At 40.6% G+C, this 26,823-nt stretch overlaps 1 pseudogene; it reads right to left on the bottom strand.

Moving 5' to 3' along the window:
• Positions 1-21,202: 21,202 nt before the first annotated feature.
• LOC129502104 (glutathione S-transferase A4-like) lies at positions 21,203-21,901 on the bottom strand (annotated as a pseudogene).
• Between the last annotated feature and the right edge of the window lie 4,922 nt (positions 21,902-26,823).

The raw sequence follows: 26,823 nt of genomic DNA, 5'->3' as shown, positions 1-26,823 counted from the left end.
CCCCACAGAGACAGGTCTAAAGGCCACAGGAACAGCTCCTTAGGAATAAAAAATGGTTAGACTTTATTGGCACCATATGAGAAGAGATTTATACTGTTGGCAGAAGGGCAAGACATTAAGGTTGCATGAGTGACAATACACGAACTGAAAAAGCAAACAAACAAGAATATGAACTAGAGGGGCCGCCTGTAGCAAAGTAGACGGAACTGTGGTTGACCATTTGCCTCAGCTGTGAATAGCACTGACATGACCGTAATAAGGTAAATACTGTATATTGATCTAACTACACTCACACTGTTGAAAAGAGGTGGTGTAGGAAGGACACTTGTATGTGTGATGGCACCAGGGTGCAGGGGGAAGAGAGCCAAATCTTCACCCTCCGTGAGGGGAAGCCAGCAAATAATGGCACAGATAGATAAAAGCAAGAAATTGTAAGGCAGACACATCGTGTAGGAGTGGGAGGTAAAGACCAATGTCATTCTAGAAAATGGATACTCTGAAATGAAGAGGATGGGAAGGAGGGCTGAGCATTGTTGGGATTTTTCAACAAAGCTTACACAACTACTTGGCTCTTCAGTATAAGAGCATGTCAAACTCTGATAAAAATTAAGATGTCCAAGTTTCCATTATGGGTTGAGTCTTGCCTAGAAGATACGATTCGGCATTTGAAGCCCCGCTCAACTTGGCCTCTTCTCCTCTGGGCTCAGCTTATGACCCACTCTCCCTGCAAGGTGGCCACACTGAGCCCTCAGTGCCTTCAAACACTCCAACCTTGGTGCCAGCTTTGTGCAATCAAGGTCATCTTTGCTGTCACCTCTTCTGTGTAGCCATTCAAGCTTTCTCTTCCCAAAGCCCCTTGAGCATCTGCACATTAAAGCACTCAGCAACAACTCATGTTGCTTCCATCTCTTCACAGGTTGGGCCCCTTTCCCCCATGAAACTGCTAGAGCAAAGACACATACATAGTGCCTGGTCTATAGCAGAAGCTCAATAAATATTTCTGGAACTGAATTGAATCTGGGGTCCAAGTGTCTAGTGGAGAAGGCACCCAGAGAAGCCAGGGATCTCAGGAGAGAAGTTAAGGGATATCTGTTTACCTTGCCAGTATCTCTAATTTTATCTACTGCCTGGCCTGAATCTAAGTCAACCTCTTAACTTTAGACCTGTTTTTGTGAAGAATCAGTAGCCAAAAAGCCACAGGTATGACCAAATGAATGGAGGCACCCCTGCCCTAAAAGTCATGCTTGAAGAACATACCAGGTGATTGTTTACCAGAGGCCTTTGTTTTGCCAAGGGGCACACAGTAGTTCCCCACCACCCCCCACCCCACCCCCACCCCCGCCACTTATCTGCAGTGCTGCTTTCCATGGTTTCAGTTACCCCCAGGCAACCATGGTCCAGAAGCAGATGATCCTCCTTTTGACATATCATCAGGAGGTCAGTAAGTAGTAGCCTAACGCTGGGTCACAATGCCTGCGTCATTCCCCTCACTTCATCTCATCATGGGCATTTATCATATCATATCATCACAAGAAGGGTAAGTACAATACAATAAGACATTTTGAGAGCAGGAGAGAGAGAGAGAGAGACCACACTCACATAACTTTTATTACAGTATATTGTCAAAATTGTGTATTTTATTCTCAATTATTGTTGTTCATCTCTTACTGTGCCTAAGTTATAAATTTAGCTTTATCCTAGGTACATATGCATAGTTGAAAAAAATATAGCATACATAGGGTTTGATACTATCCATGGCTTCAGGCATCCACAAGGGTCTTGGAATATAAGACGGCAGGACTACCATACACTCTTCAGGCCAGAGCTAAATGGAAAACAAAAGGAATTGAAAAAGCTGTGTGAGAAAGAGGAAGGGAGCAAAGAGACCAGAAAACAGGATGCCAAGAAGAAAAACATGAGATTCCAAAGGGATAGTCTATGTTTTTCGGGGAAGTATGATCTGTCTCCCTAGGAAACATACAGTAAAATCCACCTCATCCACCAGTGCTTTTGGACATGTGTACTTTGAGGATGTAAAAAAGTAGTGAGACTGGGGATGCCTGGGTGGGTCAGTCGATTAAGCAGTTAAGTGTCTGCCTTTGACTCAGGTCATGATCTCAGGGTCCTGGGATCTAGACCCATGCCAGGCTCTCTGCTCAGGGGGAGTCTGTTTCTCCCTCTCCCTCTGCCCCTTCCTCTGCTCATTGTGTACGCATGCATGCTCTCTCTCTCTCACTCCCTTTCAAATAAATAAATAAAATCTTAAAAAAAAAAGTAGTGATTCTGAACTCTAAGTTGCTTGTGGGGAGACAACAGAGATTATCCAAAAGGCTCAGCCACTTTGGAGTATGACACTATTCCTGAATGATATCACAAAGGCCAATGACACAGAGAATTGCAGGACTCATCTAAATGGGAAGCTGCTGGTATTGGAAAAACATTGTTGTTGATGGTGGAGATATTTAATTAATCAGATCACCAACCCAAACGTTTCCATTTCATTATCAGCTTACATCAACTCAATGTTGTCAGAGGTGGGAGAAAAGTAAAATGACTTAGAAGTGAAGTAAAGAAGAGAGCAGGATATGGCTTAGCAATTCGTCCTTTCTGTGTCTCTCATTCACTGAACCGCATTGAAACTGTTACTTTACATCTCAGGGCCAGAGTTTCCCTGATCTGGAGGGGAGAGATTTAAAATTTAGACTCTCTAAAATTCTTATAATTCCAAATTCTTTGATTTTGGTAGGTAGAGCAGCCCCAAAAGTGAAAAAAAAAAACATCCTCAAGATTCCTTCCCCACTTTTAATTCAGTAAAGGGTCAACTGGTTTGTAATAACCAAAAATACATTTTACAGCAACTGTCAAGAAAAGAACAGAATGAAGATAATCCCTCTTCTTTTTCCTGTTGAAGCCAGTTACCAACACCACCCCCAATTTTACTGCCAAACCCATTTAGTCATCAGATATTTCATACCCCAGCAAAACCCATTCAGTCCTTGATTATACTGTGAAACCGGAGGAAAGTGACAAGGAAGAGATCATGTTTTGTTCATCAAAACATTTTTCAAATTAAGCCATCACATCCTAAAATAGTGGATTAGAATCACCCAGCGGGACTTCTTCCTGAAAGCATGCAAATGCACAATCCTTGTTTAGAAGTGGAGTGTCAATTACTTGTGCAGATAAAAAATGACTAATAGCTAAAGCCTAATAAGACACCTGTCAATTTCCCTTTTTTTAGCTTAGCTACTTTCAATTCATAGAAGTTGCCCAACACAAACAGCATTTTGCTGACAGTTCTGTGTGTGCTTAAGCAGTGATAGCATTCAAACGAAAATGGAGTGTCAGATATTTCCATCCTCTCCTTTAAAAATACATTTTAAGAATTACAGTATTAACCACAAATGAATGGCTGCCTAGCCTCTCCAATAAGATACAGAAATAGCATTGCCAAGTCCATCAGAGAAGGGACAGCTTCCCATCATTGCTCTAGCTGAGAATGAGGAAAATTTCCTAGAAGAGTCTACAAATAGAAACTGACATTTTCCAGGGACAGAAAAATCCCAGTGAAGGATAGAAGATGATCTCCTTTTGAGATCTGAGAATATATTAAAAATGAGAAACCTATCAATAGTGAGGAAAGCTTTCACAAATGCTTCTGTGTTTGAGGTGAGAGCATGCATCATTAACAAAAAGTCTTACTCAAGGTTAGCAGGACCAAGATAAGAATCTAAGTGATACTTCACAGGTTGCCAAATTAATCCAAATAATTCAAATTAGACAGGGTCCTTTATGGCCTGTGTTCCATGAAAGTGGAAGCCATTTATCAGGAAAACATTCCTGAACATGAAAAACGTTCATTGCTTTAAAATGTCCTCTGGACTAACTGTAGCTACTTCATACTTTGGATGCTAAAATTATATATATATTAAAACCTTTAATATATTATTGAAGTATAATTGACATACTACAATGTTCTACTAGTTTCAGATATACAGCATAGCGATTCAACAATTCTATACATTACTCAGTGCTCACCAAATAGATGTAGTCGAATTTTTAAAGAACTCTCTGCAGAGCCTTATTAGCAGGCTTTTAGAATTCCCTTTCAAATTTAGATTCTGAAATTCACATGAACATGAATTATGTTCCCTTTTACCAAGAAAAAGAGTAAATGAAGATTAATGAGAATATAGAATGAAAAGTATTTTGTATTCCACTTACATTTTTAAACAAGGATTTAAAAAAATTATTTGCCATTGATCTGAGGTGTTTTTAATAATTTCCTTTAAGAACACATTACCAGTAAAAAATAGAGTAACTTTAACTAGGTTTTTCCAATTGTGTCTCCGTGAACATTAACAAAGAATTGGAGCACATGTGATTATATTACTAATGCTAGAACTAGATTTCTTTTAAATAACCTAAATCACCTCCTGGTTTAACCCATGAAGAGACTCGTCCATCTTTTATATTTGCATTTATCTTTTTAAAATAATTTGAACTTACAAGTTCTATTCATATTTGAGGACAAGATCCCAATGTCATTTACCTGACTTTTCTAAATTCATATAGCTTAATTAGGTGAGAATCCCAAGGCTCATCCGATGACAGAGTCAGTAAGTACCACTTGAGGTCTATTCTAGAGTCCTATAGCACTGTAAGTAAAAAACAAAACTCATGAACTGCATATTGCCACGGTCTACTGCTGTGCATAGAATATTAAAAGCATTCAAAAATGCTGATTGAATGAATGACCTTTGCTGAGAAAAGCATAGAGTATATGTAAATAAACCATGTAGGAAGCAATTAAACAGGAAGAGCCTAAGCCTCGATTTACCATCAACTCACCGAGTAATGACAACCTCTTCAGTTCTCAGATTACCCAACTGTCATTTTTTAGATCTAACTACCATTTACAGAGATTGCATATATGCTAAATGCTGCTTTAAGAGCTTTAAATAAAAAAATAAATAAATAAAAATGAATAAATAAAATAAAATTTAAAAATGAAAATTAAAAAAATAAGAGCTTTAAATACAGGGGTTCCTGGGTGACTCAGCTGGCTAAGCACCTGAATCTTGGTTTCAGCTCAGGTCAGGATCTCAGGGTCGTGAGATCGAGTCCCACTTTGGGCTCCCCTGGGTGTGGAGCCTACTTGGGATTCTCCTTCTTCCTCTCCTCTCCCCCACCCCTTGCTCCTGTGTTCACTCGCTCTCTCTAAAATAATTTTTTTTAAAAAAAGAGTTTTAATTTAAGATAATTCATTACAATAGTCCTCTAATGAGACCAGCTTCCTGGGCAGTGACAGAGAGCTACCTCAGAAGGACCCCACACTTGGTTTAATGCTCTGCTGTTGCCATCTTGAACTTGGACTAAGGAGCCCAGCATCTTCATTTCACTGAAATTTGAGCAAAGGGCTCTGTAAATTATGTAACTAATGCTGTCTATGAAGTGCTAGAACTATTATCACTTCCATTTTACAGATGCAGGAACTGAGGCAAAGAGAGATTAGGCAATGTGCCCAAGGTCAAAAAGCTTGTCCTTACTGGAAGCAAGGTTCATACCCTGCACATCTCTGAATTCCCTGGGGAGATGCTGGAAGCCCTTATGCTTGGGTCCTTATGCTGGTTCTTCAATTCTAATTTAGGTCCTTTACTAAAAAGAATGTGGCTTTCACTCTTCTCTCCTCCAATCAAGGCTTTTTATAGTTACAGAATTGTGATGGATAAAGAAAAAGAGATGTTGCGTTCACAAACAAGCCAAAATTGAAAAAAGAACTGCTTAGCTAAATGAAAGGTGAGAGGGTTTGAAAGGGTCATGGCAGGGGCTTAGCTATTTAAATGACAGGCTAAACAAGATACCTTTTGGGCTATTTCAGGCTCCGATCCCCAAATTAGAGCTTTTAGGAGTGGGATCCAGAGCCCTACATGGGAAAGACCAAGTTAGCTGGGAATGGCAATGCCACAGCAGAGGCGGAACACATCAAAGGGAGCACTCTGTGCTGCCTTTTATAGAAGTGAAAACAGCCCAACTGCCCTGTTGCCCCATGGGCAAACATAAATAAAAGGTTTGCATCAGCTGAGGATCAAATACTAAAGAAAAGGGTCAAGATATCCTGGGGACTCTGAGGCAAAGGTCAAGTCTCCTGTGAAGAGAAGCATCTGGCCTCCTTGGCTCTCTGAGTTTCCTGCCAACCCTCTTCCATCCCCATCTTCTATCTGAGGTAACTGTGGGTATTTCATTTTGCCTCAAATCTATGAGCTCAAGGGGATGGACTGCAGACATTCTCCATTAATCCCAGGCCTGGTCCAGACCAATTAACTCTGAGAGTTATTATTGTTATTATCATTATTATTTTTGGCTGTTGTTTAGTTTTCTGTCTGTGTTCTATGTTTGATTTTTTTTAAATCAGAATAAAACTCTTTTATTTTACAAATTTCAAAACTAACTTCTGAAATTGGTCAATAAAAAGGTGACCCAGATTTGGGTAGAAGTGATATCTCCAAAGAGAACACTGGAAACTGCTACTTAGAACCCAGCACACTCCTTATTGCCAACTGCCCATGCCCAGTACAGACCAGAGCCATGTGAGCAACACTGAAGAAATCCAGTAATTGATAGTGTAGTTTTACATAAAATGAATGGTTTTCAAGAAGCTTGGAATTCTCTGATAAAGCTGCATGTTTTCTCATTGGATTATGTAAAGCCAGTACAGGATCCCATAGTTCTTAGACTATTGTGATTTTCTGATTGAAGGTGAAGGTCTCTTCACCTTCTAATATTTAGTCAATTAGCCAGCAACAGTCTTGTTAGGAGGTCCCCAACTTCTGTCTCCCTGCTCAGAACTACCAAGGACCACATAAGGATTCCCAAAGATGCTTCTCTGTCCCCACATCCATTTTACATTGGGCTGGTGTCAGATAACCTGTCCCTCCTGGAATTCCTTTCAGTGACGTCACTGTTTCATGTACAACCAAAAGTCAGAAGCAATGACTCTAAAAAAAGCAAAGGTGAGGATGCACCTGTAAAGGCCATAGTTGGCAGCAGGGAAGCTTAGAAGGATGGTGTCTGACCTGGATCCCTGAACATGAAAACCATCTGCAACCACACAGGTCATAGTCTTCATTAACATCACATCATTATTCCAGGAAACTTGGAAGAGGAGGTTGTAAATAACTTGAGCATTTCAGGAACTTCCCTAAAATTCATTCATTCAAACGCTAAACCATTCACTGGTCCTCATTACAATGAATAACCACCTCTTGGAATAATAGAGCCCTCAACCAGACTCATCAGATGATTCTTTATGTTTCACAACAGGTGTCATTCTCAGCTTTTCTGCCAATTCCGAACTATCATATAACAAACTTTGCCCAATCCCAATCAATCTCTGCCACAATGGAAGACTCCCCTTCAACCAGACCCCATAAATATCTGTCCTTTACCCTCTCACTTCCAGGAAGCTACTTTATCAACATTTTGATATTTGAAGTATCTTTTCACAGGATTGGTAATCAAAACTCCTCTCCCCTCCACAACCAATTCCAACCTATTTGTCTCTCCTGATGGCACAAATACCACATAATCAACAAGGGTAACAAGGAAAGACTCTGGCTCTGTGAGAATTGCAGAGCAGAGAACCAGTGCAGGCTTTCTTCTCAATGGGTTGGGAGAGGATGTGGGAATGAGCATTGGAGGACCCACCTAAACCTGCAGGGATCTATGGATCCCCAGTAAACAGTCTCCTAGTCCTTCAAGTAATGAGCTAAGTCCTCCTTGACCTGGAAGCTGGGAAAGCCTAAGAGAAAAGGAAGAGAGATTTTCCCTCCAGGTGTCTCAGCAATGGGTGAGCAGCCTGCCTATGTCTATTCTACTTTCCCAGCAGACTTGGCTGCCACCATTTGGAGACCCCAATGAGCAAACCTGCCACAGTGAATGGACAAAGAAAAACAGACACACACATAAGGAAGTTCAGGAGAGAGAGAGAGGAGAGAGAGAGAGAGAGAGAGAGAAAGCAATGAATCAGATTGTTCCAATTTAGCAGATGCCAAGAAAAATAGAGGTGGAGGAGAATGCCAAGGGGGGGAATTTAAGTCCTGATTTGGGTCCAAAAACAGATTAGAGGGCAGCCCAGGTGGCTCAGTGATTGAGTATCTGCCTTCAGCCCAGGGCATGACCCTGGAGACCTGGGATCGAGTCCCACATCGGGCTCCCTGCATGGAGCCTGCTTCTCCCTCTGCCTGTGTCTCTGCCTCTCTTTCTCTCTGGATCTCCCATGAATAAATAAATAAAATCTTAAAAAAAAAAACAGATTGGAGGTGAAAATTATAATTTTCCAGCTAACATTCCACAAAATGAGTTGAAGGAAAGGAAGGCCATGTTGATATCCAAAACAGTGGTATAAAATATCTAAAGGAATAAATATCCTTTTTGCACAAAGCAAAAATATAAATAGAATCATGAAAGAAAAGAATTTTGAGAGAAAATGGTTATAATCCAAGAATCCTATATCCAATTCACCTGTCAGTACAAATCACAACAGTGGTTCCAAGGCACAGAGAGAAAAGAGGAAAAAGAAATGATCAATAAATCTTGAATGTATACACACATTCATACAGACAGACATAAGCACTCAAACATGCATACACACATGTACAGATACATTCACGTACATCTTGATGATATATATGTAAATGAATAATGGTATAATATCTAGGAACATTCATAAATGTATTAATAAGTTAACATTTATTAAACTATGAAAGAGGCAAAGAGGACCTGGATAGCTCAGCCAATTAAGCGTCCCACTCAGTTTCAACTCAGGTTGTGATCTCAGAGTCCTGAGATTGAGTCCTGAGTTGGGCTTGTGCTCAGTGGCGAGCCTGCTTAAGATTCTCTCTCCCTCTCTCTCTGCCCCTCCCTCCATCTCTAAAATATATATATATTTTTAAAGACTATGGGGCAGCCCGGGTGGCTCAGCGGTTTAGTGCTGCCTCCAGCCCAGGGCGTGATCCTGGAGACCTGGGATCGAGTCCCACATCGGGCTCCCTGCATGGAGCCTGCTTCTCCCTCTGCCTGTGCCTCTGCCTTTCTCTCTCTCTGTCTCTCTCTGTGTCTCTCATGAATAAATAAATAAAATCTTAAAAAAAAAGATGACGATAAAAAAAGACTATGAACAAAAAAAGACTATGAAAGAGGCAGTGTTTCAAGTACTTGTCGTGCAGTAACTAACTTAACCCTCACAAAATCTTAATGAGGATGGTACTAGCATTAACCCCACTTCACCAAGGAGGACAGTGAGGCACAGAGTGATTAAGTAACTGACCTATAGACACAAAACAAGAAAGAAGCAAAGCCAGTATCAAAGCCCAGGGAATCTGGTGCCAGATCCTAAGTTCTTAAACGCAATAAAACTTGAACTGAACTGTCCTCAGGGACTTTTTTTTTTTTAAAGATTTTATTTATTTACTCATGAGACACACAGAGGAGGCAGAGACATAGGCAGAGGGAGAGAAGCAGGCTCCATGCAGGGAGCCTGATGTGGGACTCGATCCCAGGTCTCCCAGATCATTCCCTGGGCTGAAGGCAGATGCTCAACCGCTGAGCCACTCAGGCGTCCCCCTCAGGGACTTTTGAAGAAGAAACATACTGCAAGAGGAAATTCTAACAAAAGCATACAATCAAAAGTTAACTGTTCCATTAAAAAAAAAATATTGGCATTGAGAGTTGAATCTAGGGGGAGGAGGGTAGAGAAATTTTAGTGTAAAAGTTCCAAAGGTCTCATTTGCTTGGAGTAAGGCGGAAGGAAGAGTAAAAATATTCTAGAGTCAGCTAATCAAGATGGCAGGGACATATGGTGAAGTATAAAGAGCATCTTGATAAGGGAAATCATTGATGTCTTGTTTTCAACAATGGTAGAGAAATAGGTATATAATTATGAGAACCAAAAATGGAAGATAGATTGGAAAAGCATAGTAATTATCAGGGGAAAGAGAATGAATTACAATTTGATCAGACTTGGGATCCCTGGGTGGCGCAGGGGTTTGGCGCCTGCCTTTGGCCCAGGGCGCGATCCTGGAGACCCGGGATCGAATCCCACGTTGGGCTCCCGGTGCATGGATCCTGCTTCTCCCTCTGCCTGTGTCTCTGCCTCTCTCTCTCTCTCTCTCTGTGTGTGACTATCATAAATAGATAAATAAAAAAAAAATCCAGTCCTTTTAAAAAAAAAATTTGATCAGACCTACTAAAGAAAGAAGAGAAAATAGCCATCTTAAAAAAAAGATAGCTATAAAATCAGTTATAAGAAATAAAATCTAATGCAGCAATCCTTAAACTACAAAGCAGAGAATGTCAGATTGGATCAACAAGGAAATCCTAACTGTATGGACTAAGTACAAGGAAGACACATAAAAGAAAGATTTGCATTCATAAGGATAGAGTATTGTATTTAATTTCAATTCTTCCGGAACTACAGCAAAAGATTTTGTCATGAATGAGCACGGAACCTTAAGGAGACAGAGAAGGAGAGGAGGCAACACAAAGTTTGGGTCTGGAAATATCCAGATGTGAGAATGACAGAGCGCTTAGCACACCAGAAGGCATAAGCCATCAACAGGGAAAGTCAAAAACCAACTCGATTTACAAAACAGAATCCTCCAAAGGTTCACAAATTGGTGGCCCCAGGAACCTCTAAAAGGAAGGATAAAGTGAAAATAAAATAAGGAGGATGGATTGAAATTTGTTTGAGACATAGACCCTTAAATTTCCTGTTCTACTCCATACTACCAGTAGAACAGTAGTGTCTTATTCTCTAGAGAAAGAAGAGATGACTTGGAATATCTGCCTGGAAGTGGGGCAGGGCAGGGGTGAGTGGGGGTGAGGGGGTGTGGGTGTGAATTAAGTGAAAGTACAGGTCTTTCTATCCTCCCTTCCACAGTGCAGGCAGGAAGGAGACTAGAAGATTCTACTTAGGAAAATCTGCCAGGCCCAAGAAGACAGGTCTAAAGATTCTGATCCCAGGAGGAGGAGGAGCTCCCAACAAGTATAATAGCCAGGTCAGCCTTCAGTGTACAGGCCGGCCTGTGCATTCAGAGCTTCCAGCCAGTATTTACCTTCTTATTTTTAAATGAGAACAGAGAACCAGAGATCACAAGACACCTTAGGAACATCTCTATATGGAAAATAAAGACCCCCCCAAAAAAATAAACAAAATAAAACAAACAAGGCCCAAAGCAATTTGGAAGATGCAGAGACTACTGAAAGAGGAAAAAATATGTCTTAAAATATATGTAGATCGAGGGTGGGAGGGGATAGATGGAAGAGATAAAGAGGATTAAGAGTACACTTATTAAAAAAAAAGAGTACGCTTATTGTGATGAGCACTGAGTGATGTATAGAATTGCTGAACCATTATGTTGTACACCTAATACAACTAAAATAACATTGTATGTTACTTATGCTTTAATTAATATATATATGTTCAGATTTGATATATACATTCAGAATATATATATTTATATTCATATTTAAAAGAAGATGAAACATCCATGAAAGAAAAATAGGATAGTATAAAACAAAGAAGCATTCAGAGAAGGAAAAGAAGTTCTTTGAAATTAAGAACATGAGGGGGGCCTGGCTGGCTCAGTCAGTAGAGCGACTCTTGATCTCAGGGTCATGAGTTCAAAGCCCCAGGGGGGTGTAAAACTCACTTAAAAAAAATTAAGAACATGAAAGTAGAAATGAAAAACTCAATAGAAAAGGTGGAAAAGAAAATTAAGGGCCTACTAGCAAGTAGAACAAAAAGGCACAGAGATGGAAAATGAAACATGGTGAAGGATAAGAAAATTAGAGCACCAATCCCACCATCGTTTGACTATAGGAGTTCCAGGAAGTGAAAAAGTAGAAAATGTTCCTCAAAGATAAGGGCTTTAGTTAAGATGTACAACTAATTAATTATGGGTGATCAAAGTACATAATGGCAAAGAAATATGAATGTGTGTTTGTATAATGAAAGAGGGTTTTTTTTATGAGGGAAAAAGATGAATTTTGTGTTTAAAGTAAAAATGTTTCTGGCCCCAAGACGTAATTGAAGATAGTAAAAGAAAAAAACCTTGAATGGGTACAAGTTGTAGAAGTTTTGAGGAAAAGTGAAAGTGTGCTCAAATTTGCTGACTCAGGAAATGCAAATTAAATACACAATATGATATCACTTTATACATCACCGGATTGATAACCTCCTAAAAACAGATGATGTCTCCTGTTGACAGGGTTGCAGGGAAAACATACAGCTGTGCATTGCTAGATTAATGTCCTCTTGGCGAGCAAACTGACAATATCAACTAAAATTAAAGATTCTGTACACCCTTTCATCCAAACATCCCACTCCTGGGAGTCGACCCTACAAAAAATGAAAACTACATTACAGAGAGTACATGGACAAGCTCGTTTACTGGAGCATGGTACATAATGGCAAAAATGGAAACAAAGCGAGTGCCCATCAGCAGGAGAAAGCTGATTCAATCACAGTATTGTCATACAAAGGATTGTCATATAGCCATTCAAAAGAATGAATTAGAGCCATTGAAGTTAGCTTGGAGGGATTATTCCAGAGGTTGTTGAGTGGAAAAGCAAGATGCAGAAAAGCATGTATAATACAGTATCTTTGAATAAAACATATACATAGTCATAAATAGGCTTATGCATAGCTCTGTTTGAATATGATTATATGGGCATGGAAAGAAATATGAAAGGACGCTTTCATTAACATGGGTTGGGAGGAGGAGCAGTGGGGAGTCTAGGGATGGGGGGAGGAGAAACCAAGCCAGAAAGAAAAGAAATGTACTTAAATAAGGAGGCAAGATTGATCACACTTATTCATTTATACATAGATGTATGGATGTATAGATGTATGGAGTGGTTTTTTTAATTCATAGGGAAAATATTGTTTTATTTTCCAAAAAGGGGGAGCATTATTTGATACATTTAATCAATTGTCACTTTGTGAAACACAGTCTGAAGAGGATCTGAGTAGACATTTATCCAAAGAAGAGGTACAGACGGCCAGCAGGTGCATGAAAGAGAAGGGATGAACACCTCCAGGAAGGCCGAGGAAGATCAGAGGGAAAGTCCTTCTTTAAGCATAGAATCCCCCAGGGCAAGCTCTACTTCCTGTGGTGTTGTCCCACAGACAGAAAGCGAAAAGAGCGGGGCACCTGAGTGGCTCAGTGGTTGAGCGTCTGTCTGCCTTTGCCCCAGGTCATGATCCCGGGGTCCTGAGATCAAGTCCCGCATTGGGCTCCCTGCAGGAAGCCTGCTTCTCCCTCTGCCTGTGTCTCTGCCTCTCTGTGTGTGTGTCTCATGAATAAATAAACAATATCTTTAAAAAAGAAAGAAAGAAAAAAAGAAAGAAAACAAGCAAAAAGATTAGGTCTGGTCCAGGCTAATAATCTGCAACTGGTGGCACCCCTAAACTGAGGCCGGATACCTGGGTGGAAATCAAAAGCTCCCTGGCACAAGAGGAGGCAGCCAATGAGAGTTCCTGCCTTCTCATCAGAGAACAGGTGCTTCTCAGTGTCAGAAGTCCTATCTCACACTGAGAAGGACCTGAAGGACCACCCACAGGTCCTTCAATGGGACCCAGAGTTTGGCTGATGAGAGCTGGTTATTTACAAAAAACTATTAAATGTATCTAGTCGGGGGCAGAGCTAGGGACGTGTGCCCCCAGAGGACATCAATGAGTCCCCAAGGCATGAGAAGACTGCAGGAAGGGCACGGTTGAGAAGCCAGGGCGTGCAGAAAGAGAATGTCCACCTCGGTTAATGAGGATTAGCTGGAGGACGTGCTGTGGTTCATAGCAGTCGTACTTTCGGGGTGATGCTTCCGGGAGTGCCGTAATTAGAGATGACCACACACACATTCTGACATTTGGGCAGGTCAACAAATTCGCAGCCCTTTCCTGTGTGTGATTCCAAATACTCCCGGCTCAGGACAGTGTCAAGTTTCTACGCAGGACTTTTTCTAATCCAGACAAGCTTTCCCTTTGAGCAAAGAAGGTTCTCAAATTCACAGTATGTGGGTGAGACAGGTCAGTGAGGAGTGGAAAACAGCAAAGCTCGCCTCCCCGTGGAGGAGTTGCTTGTTCAGACCACAGGGGGGCTGTAGATGAAATGACCCCACACAGTGGGAAGGGGAGAAGGGGACACACTGAATCATGGAATGGGGGTTGTTCTGCTGGGATGACAATAGTTTAATTGTAAACCATAGCTCTGGCTGAGAGGAGACCTGAAGAATGCTTCTGGAAGGAGAACAGAAGGAACCTCAAGGGAAAATAATGTGTTGTTTTTAAAGGATCATTGGGGGGCACCTGGGTGGCTCAGTGGTTGAGCATCTGCTTTTGGCTCAGGTCCGGATTCTGGGGATCCTGGAATCGAGTCCGCATCAGGATTCCGCAGAGAGCCTGCTTCTCCCTCTGCCTATGTCTCTGTCTCTCTCTGTGTGTCTCTCATGATTAAATAAATAAAATCTTTTTAAAATAATACAATAATAAAGGATCATCCAGGGCAATGCTGATGCCACTGGTCCAAGGACCACCTTTGAGGAGCAGAGCCTTGGGGCACACGAGCCCGGACAATGATTTACAAGAAAATATGTATCAAGAAGAAAAAATGCAAACAGCATCGTGGCTGGAGTTTGTGTTGTTAGGAATTCAACACAGTGGGCCAGTGGGCTGGAAAACCATGAAGGATGAGACCAGGATGGCCCTTTAGAAGTAACTTGCTACGTAGTAATAAGTACCTAAGACAAGGGAATTGGGCGAAAGTTCTTACTTGAGACATAGAAATATCCTCTGTACCTTGATTTTGTCATCTGACCCACAGAGCTCAGTTACCAAGAACATGGGCAAGAGATGCCCCATGCAAGAGAAAGAGCTATGGAGCTGCTTTGTGTCAAACACCAATCCAAGAAATGAAAAGAGGAAGTACGAAATACAAAGCCCACCTGGTCAGTGCCAGGTTAAAGGTGGGAGTGGGTCCCCACAGCACAGTTCTGATCCCAGTAGAGACCAGGCCCACTCTGCACTCCTTAGACCACTCACTGGTCAGAGTGCGGACAGGTGTTAAGGCCTCCCTGAAAGCAACGGACATGCCATAGGTGAGTAAGTGTGTTCTTTGGGTCCATTCTTCTCCCAGGCTCACCAGGAATCCAGGGCAGCCCAATATGTTCTGGCTCTCTTCCTGTAGAGACCATTGCAGATTTGGAGGGGAGGAGGAAACAATGGAAAGTGTGAGGTGGAGGCAATTTGAGTTCTGCTACTAAGATCCTACAATGTATCAAGCTCCGCTGACCCATTGCCCAGTTGCCGAGACAAATTAATATGCTTTTGAGTGGAGTTAGGCTCCTTTTGCTTGCAGAGCATGTTGTTCAACTGTATAGTGATACAATTAAGATTATTTTAAACTGCGTATAACCAAAATCCCAACTCAAAGAACTAAAACAATAAGAAAATCTGCAGAGTTGAGGTAGGCTAGTTCCAGTGTTGATTAATTTAGTGGCATGATGACTTCACGGCAGACCAGTGTATTAGTCAGGATTCTCCGGAGGGAAAGAACCACTAGGATTCATATAGATACATAGAAATGATTTATTATGATATTGGCTTATGCAATTATGTAGACTAAGAAGTCCCACAATCTGCCATCTGCAAGCAGGAGGCCCAGGGAAGTTGGTAAAAACCCAACTTCACTCCAAACCCAAAGGACAAGGCAGTGATGTAAGTTCCAAGCTGAAATGTGAGCACCAAGAACTGGGAGCACCAAAGGCCAAGGGCAGGAGAAGATGTATATCCCAGCTCAAGCAAGAAAGCAAATTTTTCCTTCCTCCCCCTTTTTGTTCTATTCAGGCTCTCAGAAGATTGGATTGTGCTCCCCGTTATTGGTAAAGTGGTCTTCTTTACTTAGACTACGGATTCAAGTGCTAATCTCTTCTGGAAACACTTTCACAGACTCTCAGAAATAATGTTTAACCAGCCATCTAGCCATCCCTGAGCCCAGTCAAGTTGATACATTAAATTAATATGACACCCAGGTTTTGCTCCTCTTTCTTTTATTTTCAAGTTTTTATTTAAATTCTAATTAGTATATATGGTACAATTGGTTTTGGGTATAGAATTTAGTGATTCATCACTTACATATAACACTCAGTGCTCATCACAGCAAGTGCCCTCCTTAATGTCCATCACTCATTTAGCCCATTCCCCCCACCTCCCTCTAGAAACCTTCAGTTTGTTCTCTATAGTTAAGAGTCTCTTATGGGTTTTGCCTCTTCAGGATTCTTGGGTGGCTCAGCGGTTTAGCTCCTGCCTTTGGCCTGGGGTGCGATCCTGGAGTCCCAGGATCGAGTCCCACATCGGGCTCCCAGCATAGAGCCTGCTTCTCCCTCCTCCTGTGTCTCTGCCTCTCTCTCTCTCTCTCATAAATAAATAAATAAATAAATAAATAAATAAATAAATAAATAAATGATCTTTAAGCTCTGCTATTCTCACTATGTTGGCTTTATCTTTCAACTGACTCTTGCCATAGTCACAAGATGGCAGTAACAGTTCCAGAGGTCATAGCTAGGTGTAACAAAAGTCAATATAAAGAAGAAAATGTTGGGGCACCTGGGTGGCTCAGTCAGTTAAGCAGCAGGCTCTTGATTTTGGCTCAGGTCACGATCTCAGGCTCCTATGATTGAGCCCTGAGTCAAGTTCCATGTTCAGTGAGGTATCTACTTGAAGATTCTCTCTCTCTCCCACTCCCTCTCCCTCTACTCTCTCTCTCTGCTCACACTCTCTCTCTCTCTCTCAAATAAATAAATCTTTAAAAGAAGAAAATGTCTATTCTTGTATATCTCTCTTAGCAATCTTTGACATACTCCTTTGTCTTACATATCTCCTCTTGCATTTTAAAAAATCACTCCAAAAATGAACTTAAAGTTAAGGCAGGGATTGAAAATTTTTTCTTTCTGTAAAGAACTAAATGGTAAATATTTGGCTTTGTGAGTCACATAATCTCTATCACAATTACTCAACCCTGCCACTGTAATGGGAAAACCACCATAGACAATATATAAATCAATAAACACGATTGTGTTCCAATAATGATTGTGTTCTAATAATAAAACTTTATTTTCAAAAACAGGCAGCAGGCTGGATTTGGCCTTCCATTTATAGTTTGCCAAGTTCTGACTTAAAATAACAAAGGTCTTTTACCTCACACTGTTTCTGTAGGTCAAGAATCTGGACACAACTTAGCTGGGTGGTTCTGGCTCAGAGTTTCTCATGAGGCAGCAGTCAGGCTGGGGCAGTGGTCATCCGAAGTCTTGATCAAAGCTGAAGGATCTGCTTCCAAGACGGCTCCTTCATATAGCTGTTAGCAAGAGGCCTCATTACGTGTACCTCTCATAGGGCTGCTTAAGTGTCCTTAAAACATGGCAACTGGCTTCCTCCAGAATGTGAGACCCAAGAGAGAGAGTAAGGAAAAGCCATTCCATCGTTTTACAACCAAATCATACATATTTTGCCATATCCTAGTCTTTGGAATGGAGTCATTTGTCCAGCCCACACTCAAGAGGTAGGGAATTAGTGTCTCTCTAGTGTAAGGGGTCAAAAGATTAAAATAACAACATGATGGCATCAAATCAGTCTTTGATGTCTTCGGCCAAATGTGTGCACCATTTCTAATAATTGACATTTAGCCTTATTCCTGAAGCCTATTTCTACCATGAACTTGATTTTTCTTCCCTGGGCCTCAGTTAATTGACCTAAAACTCCCAAGATGGAGAGAATCTTCAAGCAGACTCCCTGCTTAGTGCGAAGCCTGACTTGGGATTGGATCCCATGATCCATGAATTCATGACCTGAGCCCAAACCAAGAGCTGGACGCTCAACCAACTGACCCACCCAGGCATCCCCCAAGACTATTTTTTACATGTGCTACTGAGAAGCCACAGGTCTGCCATGCATGGTTGTACAGTGTGTACACTGTGTAAGGGGTCCAGATGAGATGGAAAACTGGGACTGAAATCCTTCCTGCACTCAGCTCATCAGGTCTTATTCCCTGAAGAAGGAAACAATTTTTGTCATTCGTTTACCTGGAAAGGTCACCTGTGCAAGGATCTAGATAAGGTGACTTACAACCGGGCATGTTGATTTTTTGCATGATTTGTCCCCAACCTTGGTATATTTGTCTGTAACTCCAGCCTATTGAGATTTATTTGGATCCTGACTCTGATACTCACCACATTCCCTATGTCTCCACCCCTTTCTATGTCGGGGGGTTAAATATACCTAGAGAAAGCATGAGACAATACTCTCAGGTTCAGGTTTAAAAAAAAAGAAAGAAGAAAGAAAGAAAGAAAGAAAGAAAGAAAGAAAGAAAGAAAGAAAGAAAGAAAGAACTTTTTCTAGGGGTTTTTATTCATCTAGAGAAAGAAAGAATTTAAACCTTATTATTGGTTAATAAAGCAATGTTGATGTTTATAAATTATTGTTGGTAGATGTTTACAGTTTATAAATAAATGTATGTATATTGAGGTAGATGCTCAGAAGTTTTTATAGATGCATGATCAAGAAATATTAAAGACTATTATTTTATATCATCATCTAAGTGACTGATAAAAATTTTAAATAAGGCCAAGCTGAGAATACAACCTAGAGATGAACATTGATCCAATAGGCTGACTGGGTACTAATACAATTTGACCTAGCATCTAAGCCAAATCAACTGTTCTATAACAGAAAGACCATCCTAGGCAACCTCTGAGATGGTCCCCAGCTCCTACTTTTCACATCTGCGTAAATGACATTTTGCATGACATATCATGCAGCTTTGTAAAAATCCTGAGCCAGAGGTGTCCAGCCAAGCCATCCCCAGATTCCTGACCCACGGAAACTGTAAGATAAAAAATGTTTGCTGTCTTAAGTTGCTAAGTCTGGGAGTTATTTGTAACACAGATAACTAATAGACAATTCTAAGTGATTTTTAATAGATATCCCCTAACTTGCAACAGCAAGCAACCCTGCAATCTAGGTATTAGTATCCTAGTTTTACAGATGAATAAAGAAAGGCTCAGCATATTTAAATGGCATTCCCAGGTTTAAACAGCTAGTAAATAACAGGATTCAAAGGCTGAACCCAGTTTGGCTCTAAAATCCACGCTCTTTTCCACTTAAGTTATCCCCTTATCTAGCTCTATGACCTTGAACAAGTAACATCAACCTCTTAGTTTCCTCCTTAGTAAAATTAGAGACTGAAACAAATTATTCATCTCTAATATTATAAAGTTTCACCCCCCTCCTCTGCTTTATCCACAGCCCAAGAACTGAGTTTAAATGATTTTTATGCTAGAGAATGTTGGGGGTGAGGGGCGAGGGTTTGAAGATCACTTGATTTAGCTGAAGAAATTCATTGAATCAAAAACCACTGAGGCTTACAAATCTCCAAATCTCTTCTGTAGCTGATGCCAACAGCTTCCCATATGTCCCAGTGCTGCCACTCAGAGGATAAATGGGGGATGAGATCTATTTCTTTGGAGGAAAGGAAGAAGCTTTTACTTTGACTAACAGAGATCCCTTAGCTGCAACAAATGTAATGAGAATAATAAAACTTACTTTTGCTGCAACTCACATCCATACTCTTAATAGAGTGATGTGAGAGACGGAACATTGTGAAGGAACGCAGAGAAAGAGGTAGCATAGTGGCAAAGAAGGACACCATCATCAACAATGTGATAACCGTAGATGTATTCACACATTCTTTTTTCTTTCTTTCTATCTTTCTTTTCTTTTCTTTCTTTCTTTTTTTTTTTTTAAGAAACAGAGGGAGAGAAAGCATGAATTGGAGGGAGGAGCAGAGAGAGGATAGAGAATCTTAAGCATGCTCCACGTTCAGCATGGAGCCCAAATCAGGGCTCAATCTCAGGACACTGAAATCATGACCTGAGCTGAAACCAAGAGTCAAACACTTTAACTGACCGAGCCACCCAGGTGCCCCAATTTACACAATCTGAGATGCTGTTTTACTTTACCACACTTTGCTATCATTTTTACTGGCTTTTTGTGTGTGTTCTGTTTTGAATCCTTGAATCTGTACCAGTGTGCTTTCAAAAGCCAGCATTTTCAGCTAAACCTCAAATCCAATAACACGGAAGCCCCTGCTAAACCCTAGGACAATGGCCCAACTTGGTCAGGGAGGGGACCTTTCAGCAGAGGCCACATCAAAACTCCACCTGCCACTTTGGCATCTTTGAGAGTTAAAGAAATAAAGAACTTCCACTTTAACCTGATGAGGAGACTACTCTCCTCATAACTGAAGACACAAAGCCCAGGTAAACAAACAGGTAGATAAAGGGGGCCCAATAACAAATGTCTCTTAGAGTTTAATAGTATTTTGCAAGGCAGTCTAGTTGGAAGCTTATGGATTGTGCTGTCTGATCATTCATTTGTTTCTTCGACAGCTTTGCTACTTACTAGCTAGGCAAACACAGACAAGTTATTTGCCTCTTCTAAGCCTTAATTTCCACCTTTGCAAGAAGTAGGGAATTATGATACCTTCTTCGTGTATTTTTGTGAAGGTTAAAGAAGATAGAACGGTGCACAGTGGTGCAAATAGTGGGAGTTCAATAAATGCTTGATTTTCTTCCTTTGTGTGTTTTTTTCTCTCAAGAGATTTACATTTTTAAAAATCACCCTGACTGCTCTATGAAGACCATATATATATATATTTTTTGATTTGTAAATTCTTTATTTTGGCTAATATTGACTGCCTTCATTACTACCACAGATTTATCATAGCTGAGAGGAATTATTCACTAGATATTCTGGGTTGTTACAAAACACCAAAAATTAGGAAGATACTGCTTTTAGACAGTGATAAGAAGCGGGGGAGAAAAAGCTCAAGGGAGAATACAAGGTCCTGCCCATTCTGGTTATCAGGAAATGAATAACTACATCAGATCTAACTTAAATGCAAGCCTCTCCGAAAAGGCTTTCAGATAAAAGTTGCGTAACAATTATCCACCGGACAAAACAAAATGTCAATGTTTCTAGAAAAGATCTTGACATGAAAAACCCAACTGAGGAACAGTTATACATAGCACCATGACAGAGCTGGGATCAGGGCACCCTGGCAACAATTAAGATGCTACTGTGGACACAGCAATCTCTAGGGGCTAGCTCTCACTCACAGATGTATGTGATGTTTATGGCATAAAGATATTGTAGACGGTTCTCACGTAGATGTCATCCAGAGGAGGCTTCTTCTTCTTGCCAGGTTCAAGGAATTTCTTAATTGTAGGGATATTACTTATTTTCACTGTAAACTCCTGGAGGTGAGGAAATGCAGACAGGATATTGGGGATTTTCTCTTCTAGAGCCAAAATGGTTTGGAGTAGAATAATGTCCACAAGGCTCAGCAGGTTACCAACGAGAAACCTTTGCCCATGATCCCTTAAAACCTTTTCAAACACAGGAAAATATCTAATTATAGCCTTCTGGGCCATATTAACCACTGCTTTTTGTTGGTCATCTGGTTTTAGAAAAGGATGCATGATAACCAGTTCCAGCAGATCTAGCATCCCCTCCACATACATGTCAATCAGGGTTCTCTCCTTGAGGTCCCTGCCAAAGAGGTGGTGTTTATCTGCTATGTAGTGGAGGATGCTTCGGGTCTGCACCAACTTCATTCCATCAATTTCAACCATGGGCACTTGTTGGAACAGCAGGTGGTTACCATCCTGCAACTTCTGCAACTGTTCTTTAGTTTCTAAGAATTCTTCATCAAACTCGACTCCAGCAGAAGCTAAAACCCATCTTATGGATTCCATCCGGCCTCTTCCAGTGGAGCTTGGGCTTCGCTGCCATGATGGCCTTTCAGGCTTCCTGGAGTCCGCTTGGAGCACCAGGAGCTGTACAAAACACTCAGCGAGTGGTCTCTGGAGACCATATATAAATAGAAAGAATGGAAACAGGGAGATAAGTCCAGAGGCTATTGCAGTTACAAAAGGGAGATATTAGTGGCTTGGACTCAGATGATATCAGTGGAAAAGGAGAGAAGTGGGTAGATCTGGGATGTGTTTTAAGTGTAGGGTTGACAGGATTTAGTTCAGGGCGCCAGGAAAGAGAAAAATCCCTGTTAAAATTTAAATTTAGCTTATTTCATCCCAAAGAAAGGGAACTGACCCAATCCTGTCTAGATTAGCGTTGCCCAATAGAACGTTCAGTGATGATGGAAATGTCCTATACAGGTGCTGCTGAATATAGTAGACAGTAGCCACATAAGCCTTTTAAGCACTTGTAGTGTGGCTAGTATGACTAAGAAATTGATTTTTAAATTTTATTTAATATCTTTATTAAGTTTTTATTTTAATTCCAGTGTAGTTAACATATAGTGTTTTATATTAATTGCAGGTGTACAATATAGTGATGCAACAATTCTATACATTACTCAGTGCTCATCATGGTATGTGTACTCTTAGTCTCTTACCTATTTCATTGATCCCCTCCCCCACTTACTTCTGAATCTCCTTGAAATCAATCATTTTTCCTATGGGCACTATGGTCAAGTTTATATATTTACCATATTAGACAGTGCAAGTCTGGGTAATATGCCTCCTACATGTTTCCCACTATAGTTCCTTCAAATTATACAGACACAATTTACAGAAACTACAATTTGCTTCCATATACACATTCACTCTTATGATCTTGTCCAATCTTAACCATTTGACCAGTTCCTACTGACTGAGTGAAAACCTGAGGAAAAAATTATCAAGACTCTTCCATTGATGTTCATTACAATATCATAATATTAAGGGGTAAAGTATTTTGGCCAACTGTAAGGATCATTATAAAAATTATTTCTCTACATGTTTTGATTAAACTGAAATATCGGTCTTCTCCCTAAATTATGTGAAGTCAATTGCTATAGAAACTGTATATCATGTTGCTTGGCCATGGTGCTTATAGGAAAAACTATTAATTTCAAGAGGATTCAGAAGCATGGCTATGACCTAAACAAACTGGAAATAAATCCCACTGTCTTCTAGCCTAAGAACTGAAGTGTTCATCACACCACAGGTACTTAGCAGACACTTCAAGGTTGACTTACAGGGAATAGCAGTGGTCATTGTTAAAATCGAAATTTTTTAATTTTGTTTTATTTCATATTTTATGCATAATAGTAATCTCTCCAATTTCCTTTTCTTCTTTTCTTTTCTTATTTTCCTTAGGCGAGATCCAAATATTTGCTGGCTACCGTGTAGTCCATATACACCTAAACAATGTGTTCAAAACCAAACTTATCACCTAAGCTGCATTAAAAGTCCAAGTTCTTACGATGGCATGCATACTCCATCCATATTCCTATTAGATGCTTTGAAGATTTTTTGGTTCTGTCTGTCCAGCATCATTTTGCCCTTTTGTCTGATAATTGCCACTGCTTTCTCCCTAAGATGATATCCCTGCCCCTCACTTGTGATTTTGGTGGGACAGCCAATCACAGTACTTCTCCCACTCCCCAGCTATAATCAGTGGCCTAGAATGGCACATGATGGGATCAGAATTCTTATGGGATTTTATGCACTTTTCATTGTAGTAGCTAAACTGATACCTCTAAGAGGGGCAGCCCTGATGGTTTCGTGTCACTCCCCTTGAGGCCAGCTCCACTCATGGACTTCCCAGCCCCGTAAGCTGGGGAGAAGATAGGAAAGGCTAGAAATAGAAAGATGAGTCAGGAGAAGTGTCTTAGTCAAGGCAGTAAATAGAGGCATCTGAGCTAGGAAAGTGGCTATGCATGTGAGCATGGAGGAATGGGGGGATCTGAGTCCTCAAACGCTACTCCCTCCTGAAAACTAACACACTGGCTGTGTACCATTTCTGATTCAGTGTACCATGAGGCCTGCCAGGCAAAGTCTTGTCATTGCCTATAATCACACATGGATCACACAAAGGATTTAGACCTGGAGCCAAACTAGCTAATATGAATTTTATACCATTTAACAAGTAAAGACATTATTTTGCTGCATTGACTAAGCAAAGAAGCCTATCAAATCAACCAATTTTTATTGATGGAATTGTTTCCAGCAATGGTTCTTGAAGTGTGGTCCCTGGATCATCAACATCAGCATTACCTGGAAACTTCTTAGAAATTCAAATTCTCAGACCCCATCCTGGACTTTCTGAATCAGAAAATGCGGGAATGGGGCCCAGTAATTTGTGTTTGAACAAGCCGCCAGGTGATCCTGATGCATGCTAAAATTTGAGAGGCACCGCTATAGAGGGGAATTTCTCAAATTCAGCACAATTGGCATTTTAGGACACATCATTCTTTGTTGTAGGGAGGTATCCCATGTATTGTAGGATGTTTAGATGAGTCTCTGTCCTCTACCTGCTAGTTTCCAGCACCATCTTCCTAATGTGATACCCCAAAATATCTCCAGACTAAATCTCCAAGGCTAAATATCCCCTGGGGACACAGTTGTCCCCAGTTGAGAACCACTGCCCCAGAGTGACAACTATGATCCAAGACTAGTCCAAGCCTAAATCATAACAAATAAATAATCATGTCAATAGCATATGAGCATTCAAATGTTCACAGATATGTGACAATGTGACATAAACTAAAATTTGAATCATTTATAATTTACAAAGCACTTTCATATATATGTCACTTGTTCTCACATTAATCTTATCAGAAGGTAATTATCATCACCCTTCTATTGCTGATAAGGAAACTGAGATGCAAAGAGGTTACTTGCTGTGCCCAAGATCACTACCTGCTAAATAGCTGGGCTGGAACTCAAGCCCAGATCTCTCCTCTTCAAAAATAAAGAGAAACATCTTATTAGATGGATTATAGAGGGACTATTTCTATCCTTGAAAAATATCATTGTTTTTAGAACAAATTCAATATTAGCTGAGAAATTATAGTTGTAGGAATACTTAAACAGAATATTCAATATAAGAAATGTGTTGGGGACAGTTGATCGTCTGCCTTTGACTCAGGGCGTGATCCCCGAGTCCCGGGATTGAGTCCCACATCCAGCTTCCTGCGTGGAGCCTGCTTCTCCCTCTGCCTATGTCTCTGCCTCTATCTCTCTCTGTGTGTCTCTCATAAATAAATAAATAAATAAATAAATAAATAAATAAATAAATAATCTAAAAAAAAAAAGAAACGTGCTGTGTATGCAAGAGTAGGGTAAGCCTATTCATCAATAGCATGGGCTGTTACTTGGAAAGAAAATCTTTGTGACAGTTTCTATGAGCCTTGGAGATACTGGGGATATTTGTACTCAACAAAATAACATAGCTAAACAAAGTCAGGAAGATTCTTTCTCCTCTAAACCACACTTTCTTGGAGAAAATGAAACGGAATCAGAATCATTGGCTGACTGAGAGAAGAAAGAGAAAATCCAGAAGGCCGAACAGCCATTGTCCCGCTGTGACAACCAGCATTAGGCCTTGCAGAATGAAGCGCTGTTCAACCAGCATTAGGCTCCTAGGGAGCAGTGTGCAAAAAGCCCGCAAGGCCCACAGCTTCCAGAGAATGGATGTGATACTCATCCAGAGGCGAACTGGGGATTTCCATGGGCACAGTAATAGATTTTGGCTTCTGAGTGAGCATCCAATCACCAGCAGCCAACTTGCTGACCTTTGGACGGTCCTCCAACAAGGCCAAACTTGTTGCAGAGCATAAACCTGAAATTCTAAATAAAGATCAAGGCCAAATCAAAGTCACAATGAGACAAATGACCCCAAAGAAACCTTTTGATGTCAGTTCTTTTTTGCTCTGAGAAGAATTTGAAACCTCTTGCCTCTTCTTTAGAGAGGATTATTAATGGTCCTATAAACTGAAGTTTAAATTTGGAAACATTTCTAATCAGAGGAACGAGCACTGGGCCTGGAGTCAGAAGGCCTGGGTTCTGGTCCTGGATGTTCAATGGAGAAACCACTAAGACCTGCTTTGGCATCAGGTTTGGCTTTTTTTTTTTTTTTTTTCCATAAAGCAGAGATATGTGACTACAGAAAATCTAGGATTCCTTCCGTGAGTATAATACTTTTTACCAACATCTTAAATTTGTAGTTAATATACCCACACGTTGGGAAACATCGTGTATAAAATTTAAAAAGCCAGGATTTAGAGTCATTCAGACCTAGCATGAAATCCCAGTTCTGCTGTGTGAGTTGGGCCATACAGGACAACTCCCAACCCTTCCTATCCTCAGTGACCTCGTCTTTAAAATAGAGGTGATGGTAATAGTACCCAGCCCAAAAGGCTATTGTAACTATTAAATGGAATCATACAGATAAATAATTAGCACACACTCCTTGGCACATAGGAAGTAGGAAATAAATGGGGGTTGTTATTACACATTTGAAAATCAACACTCAGAAAAATAAAAGTGAAGGATGTTTTTAAATATTGTATTTATTTATATGAGAGAGAAAGAGAGCATAAGGAGAGGGAGGGGCAGAGAGAGAAGCAGACTCCCAACTGAGCAGGGAGCAGCTCAAACTCTGGGATCATGACCTGAGCCAAAGGCAGCCACTTAACTGACTGAGCCACCCAGGCACCCCCAAAATTTAAAGTTTTGATTAAAATCTATACCTCATATTCTGACAGAAGGAATGAGAGCCACTTAAAAACTGACCAGCTAAGAAATATTTATATTCTGTTTAAAAACTCTCAGAACTTGTAGATAAGTCTCTCAGAGGAACATAAGCCATTTCTTTTGTTTCCTGCTTCCAAATTAGTAGATAATTAAACATACAGAGTCCCTGCACAG

Source organism: Nyctereutes procyonoides, unplaced genomic scaffold (assembly GCF_905146905.1).
Source record: "Nyctereutes procyonoides isolate TBG_1078 unplaced genomic scaffold, NYPRO_anot_genome, whole genome shotgun sequence".
Taxonomy (NCBI): Eukaryota; Metazoa; Chordata; class Mammalia; order Carnivora; family Canidae; genus Nyctereutes; species Nyctereutes procyonoides.
The sequence above is the reverse complement of the archived record's forward strand: the minus strand, read 5'-3'. Positions and strand labels throughout refer to the sequence as shown.